This window comes from Calidris pugnax, unplaced genomic scaffold (assembly GCF_001431845.1).
Source record: "Calidris pugnax isolate Ruff unplaced genomic scaffold, ASM143184v1 scaffold480, whole genome shotgun sequence".
NCBI classification, from domain to species: domain Eukaryota; kingdom Metazoa; phylum Chordata; class Aves; order Charadriiformes; family Scolopacidae; genus Calidris; species Calidris pugnax.
In genome coordinates this window covers 32,313-37,792 of record NW_015091200.1, presented here as the reverse complement: position 1 = coordinate 37,792, position 5,480 = coordinate 32,313, and positions in this window count along the sequence as shown.

Sequence of the window (5,480 nt, the reverse complement as noted above, 5' to 3'; positions counted from 1 at the left end):
GGAGTGAGGAGGGGGGCAGTCCCGAGATCTCGCGAGAGTAGCAAGAAGCAGCCGCCGCCGCCGCTGTCCAGGGTCCTGCTGCCCCCCGGCGGCGGGAAGAGGCGGGGCCGGCGGGAAGGGGGCGGGGCCAGGGTGGGGATCTATGGGGCAGAGGGGCAATAATGGCGAGCGGGGGCGGGGCAGACCCTCTCCCCCCATCCATGGGCATCTTGTGCGTGAGGTGGATAGGAGGAGACTCTCCGTGGATAGGAGGAGACCCTCCGTGGGGCAGGGAGCTGCTCTATGGGGTAGGGGAGACCCTCTACACAGTAGAAGAGACCCTCTATGGGGCAGGGAGCTGCTCCATGGGGTAGGGGAGACCCTCTACACAGTAGAAGAGACCCTCTATGGGGCAGGAGAGACCTTCCGTGGGGCAGGGAGCTGCTCTGTGGGGCAGTAGAGACCCTCTATGCAGTAGAGGACACTCTCCGTGGGGCAGGAAGCTGCTCTGTGGGGCAGTAGAGACCCTCTACGAGGCAGGAAGCTGCTCTGTGGGGCAGGAGAGACCCTCTATGGGGCAATGGATACCCTTCGTGGTGCAGGAAGCTGCTCAATGGGGCAGAAGAGACCTTCCGTGGGGCAGGGATCTGCTCTATGGGGCAGGAGAAACCTTCCGTGGGGCAGGGAGCTGCTCTGTGGGACAGTAGAGACCCTCCATGGGGCAGGGAGCTGCTCTATGGGGCAGAAGAGACCCTCCATGGGACAGGGGATACCCTTCGTGGTGCAGGAAGCTGCTCAATGGGGCAGGAGAAACCCTCCGTGGGGCAGGGAGCTGCTCTGTGGGGCATGAGAAACCCTCTGTGTGGTAGAGGAGACCTTCCATGATGCAGGGAGCTGCTCTATGGGGCAGGAGAGACCTTCCGTGGAGCAGGAAGCTGCTCCATGGGGCAGGAGAGACCCCCTACACAGTAGAGGACACCCTCTATGGGGCAGGAAAGACTTTCCATGGGGCAGGGAGCTGCTCTGTGAGGCAGATGAGATCCTCTATGCAGCAGAGGAGACCTTCTATGGGGCAGGGAGCTGCTCTGTGGGGCAGGAGAAACCCTCTATGTGGTAGAGGAGACGTTCCACGGTGCAGGGAGCTGCTCTGTGGGGTAGGAGAGACCTTTGGTGGTGCAGGAAGCTGCTCTATGGGGCAGGAGAGACCCTCCGTGATGTAGGGAGCTGCTCTATGGGGCAGATGAGACCCTCTATGACATTCTCCAGCAATGCCTGGGTTGGGAGGCAAAGGGCAGGGGAAGGGACCAGACCAACTTGCAGTTGGGCCAAGAACCTCCTAAAGGGGACACAAACCCCAAATCAGCTGGAGGGCTCCAAGCCAGGTGAGGAGGACCCCATAGGCATCTCCTGCCCTCAAGCATCATCACAAGGAGCCCTGGAGACACCATTTGGACCTCCTGCCCCCTCCTTGTGTCTCAATGCAGCCTCATGATGGGACAACAGCTTCATTAGACTAATTAAGCTGCCCTCCCTTCTCGGGGTCCGACCCGGAGCACGGAGGGTCAGCAAGGCCAACATCCCACCACGGGAAGCTGTGGAGAGCAGGGGAACAGCTAAACGTCCCTTTGTACCAGCAGGTCCTTGGCCACCACCCACCCCTGGCAGAGGAAGGACATCGCCCCGCAGGGGCAGCCTGGGAGGAAAACTGGCAGAAACAGGAAAAAATGCCTAATTTCACAGATGGTGAAGTGAAGGGAAGCAGGAAAATAAGCGTCCTATAGGTGACCACGTATCTGAGGGCCCAGCTGTCCACTCTGAGAACCTTCTGGGTCTTGGACCCCGAGCTGCTGCTCCCTGTGGAGAACATGGCCCAGCTCCAGCCCACCCATGGCAGGAGAGCGAGGGCAGGAACACCCAGGGCAAGGGGAGGAGGGGACGTGGCTGTGGGTCCCCATCATGGGACACCTCACAGAGGTGTTCTGAGAGCCAGAGTCCTGAGGTGGCTTTGCCCACACCATCTTCACCACCCTCAGAGGGCAGTCCCGAGATCTCGCGAGAGTAGCAAGAAGCAGCCGCCGCCGCCGCTGTCCAGGGTCCTGCTGCCCCCCGGCGGCGGGAAGAGGCGGGGCCGGCGGGAAGGGGGCGGGGCCAGGGTGGGGATCTATGGGGCAGAGGGGCAATAATGGCGAGCGGGGGCGGGGCAGACCCTCTCCCCCCATCCATGGGCATCTTGTGCGTGAGGTGGATAGGAGGAGACCCTCCGTGGGGCAGGGAGCTGCTCTATGGGGTAGGGGAGACCCTCTACACAGTAGAAGAGACCCTCTATGGGGCAGGGAGCTGCTCCATGGGGTAGGGGAGACCCTCTACACAGTAGAAGAGACCCTCTATGGGGCAGGAGAGACCTTCCGTGGGGCAGGGAGCTGCTCTGTGGGGCAGTAGAGACCCTCTATGCAGTAGAGGACACTCTCCGTGGGGCAGGAAGCTGCTCTGTGGGGCAGTAGAGACCCTCTACGAGGCAGGAAGCTGCTCTGTGGGGCAGGAGAGACCCTCTATGGGGCAATGGATACCCTTCGTGGTGCAGGAAGCTGCTCAATGGGGCAGAAGAGACCTTCCGTGGGGCAGGGATCTGCTCTATGGGGCAGAAGAGACCTTCCGTGGGGCAGGGAGCTGCTCTGTGGGACAGTAGAGACCCTCCATGGGGCAGGGAGCTGCTCTATGGGGCAGAAGAGACCCTCCATGGGACAGGGGATACCCTTCGTGGTGCAGGAAGCTGCTCAATGGGGCAGGAGAAACCCTCCGTGGGGCAGGGAGCTGCTCTGTGGGGCATGAGAAACCCTCTGTGTGGTAGAGGAGACCTTCCATGATGCAGGGAGCTGCTCTATGGGGCAGGAGAGACCTTCCGTGGAGCAGGAAGCTGCTCCATGGGGCAGGAGAGACCCCCTACACAGTAGAGGACACCCTCTATGGGGCAGGAAAGACTTTCCATGGGGCAGGGAGCTGCTCTGTGAGGCAGATGAGATCCTCTATGCAGCAGAGGAGACCTTCTATGGGGCAGGGAGCTGCTCCATGGGGCAGTAGAGACCCTCTATGGGACAGTGGATACCCTCCATGGTGCAGGAAGCCACTCTATGGGGCAGGATAGACCTTCCATAGTGGAGGAAGCTGCTCTGTGGGGCAGGAGAAACCCTCTATGTGGTAGAGGAGACGTTCCACGGTGCAGGGAGCTGCTCTGTGGGGTAGGAGAGACCTTTGGTGGTGCAGGAAGCTGCTCTATGGGGCAGGAGAGACCCTCCGTGATGTAGGGAGCTGCTCTATGGGGCAGATGAGACCCTCTATGACATTCTCCAGCAATGCCTGGGTTGGGAGGCAAAGGGCAGGGGAAGGGACCAGACCAACTTGCAGTTGGGCCAAGAACCTCCTAAAGGGGACACAAACCCCAAATCAGCTGGAGGGCTCCAAGCCAGGTGAGGAGGACCCCATAGGCATCTCCTGCCCTCAAGCATCATCACAAGGAGCCCTGGAGACACCACTTGGACCTCCTGCCCCCTCCTTGTGTCTCAATGCAGCCTCATGATGGGACAACAGCTTCATTAGACTAATTAAGCTGCCCTCCCTTCTCGGGGTCCGGCCCGGAGCACGGAGGGTCAGCAAGGCCAACATCCCACCACGGGAAGCTGTGGAGAGCAGGGGAACAGCTAAACGTCCCTTTGTACCAGCAGGTCCTTGGCCACCACCCACCCCTGGCAGAGGAAGGACATCGCCCCGCAGGGGCAGCCTGGGAGGAAAACTGGCAGAAACAGGAAAAAATGCCTAATTTCACAGATGGTGAAGTGAAGGGAAGCAGGAAAATAAGCGTCCTATAGGTGACCACGTATCTGAGGGCCCAGCTGTCCACTCTGAGAACCTTCTGGGTCTTGGACCCCGAGCTGCTGCTCCCTGTGGAGAACATGGCCCAGCTCCAGCCCACCCATGGCAGGAGAGCGAGGGCAGGAACACCCAGGGCAAGGGGAGGAGGGGACGTGGCTGTGGGTCCCCATCATGGGACACCTCACAGAGGTGTTCTGAGAGCCAGAGTCCTGAGGTGGCTTTGCCCACACCATCTTCACCACCCTCAGAGATTTGGGGCTGGCCACCAACACATCCCTGCTCCCTGGGAAGGATTTTCTTGGCAGACCCAGCTCCATCCCAATTCCACCAGTTGCCAGGTCCCTCACTCAAGCCCAGAGCCACTGGAACTGCTTCCTGTCCCTTCTTGTCTCCTGAGCTTCCTCTCCTCTGGATTTGCTCCCCACCTGGAGATTAGGTCCATGGGTTGGTGGATCCACCAGCACAGAGCAGCAGGGACCAGGCTTAGGGATGGCTGTAATCCACAACCCTTGGGCTGGGCTTAAATAGAATTCCTGGGAGTGGGTGGGGGGTCCCAGGTGGGGCTGGTCAGGACAATTAGGGTTTATTAATGACCTCAGGAGCCTCAGGATGTTCTCTTGCTCTTTGTGCTGCAGCTTTGCAGAGTTGTCCTATAAAAGGGTTGGTTTGTTGGGGTTTTTTTCCTCCCTGTTTTCTTTTAGTGCTCAAAAAGATTATTATCTTGAGCTCTGCTGTTCTCCATTTATGGTGGAGATGAGGGGCTTCTCTTGATGGCTTTGTTCAGCTGGGAGCTGGTGTGACTGTAGGATGTTCCTGGGGTTCTCCTGGCATCTCAGGACAGCCCTTGTGCCCCTGGAGCTTCATTCTCTGGGGGCTGGTGCTACCCTAGGATGTTCCTGGGGTTCTTCTGGCATCTCAGGATGGCCTCAGCACCCCTGGGAGCCTGGAGCTGCATCTTCTGGGGGTTGGTACCACCCTAGGATGCTCCTGGGGTTCCTCTGGCATCTCAGGATGGCCCCAGCACCCTTGGGAGCCTGGAACTTCATATTCCAGGGGTTGGTGCCACTATAGGATGCTTCTGGGGTTCCTCTAAGAGCCTTGGGCTGCATCCTCTGGGGACTGGTGCCACACTAGGATGTTCCTGGTGTTCCTCTGGGAGCTTGAAGCTGCATCTTCTGAGGGTTGGTGCCACACTAGGATGTTCCTGGGGTTCCTCTGATTTCTCAGGATGGCCCCAGCACCCTTGGGAGCCTGGAAGTGCATCTTCCAGGGGTTGGTGCCACTATAGGATGCTTCTGGGGTTCCTCTAGGAGCCTCGGGCTGCATCCTCTGGGGACTGGTGCCACACTAGGATGTTCCTGGTGTTCCTCTGGGAGCTTGAAGCTGCATCTTCTGAGGGTTGGTGCCACACTAGGATGTTCCTGGGGTTCCTCTGATTTCTCAGGATGGCCCCAGCACCCTTGGGAGCCTGGAAGTGCATCTTCCAGGGGTTGGTGCCACTATAGGATGCTTCTGGGGTTCCTCTAGGAGCCTCGGGCTGCATCCTCTGGGGACTGGTGCCACACTAGGATGTTCCTGGTGTTCCTCTGGGAGCTTGAAGCTGCATCTTCTCAGGGTTGGTGCCACACTAGGAT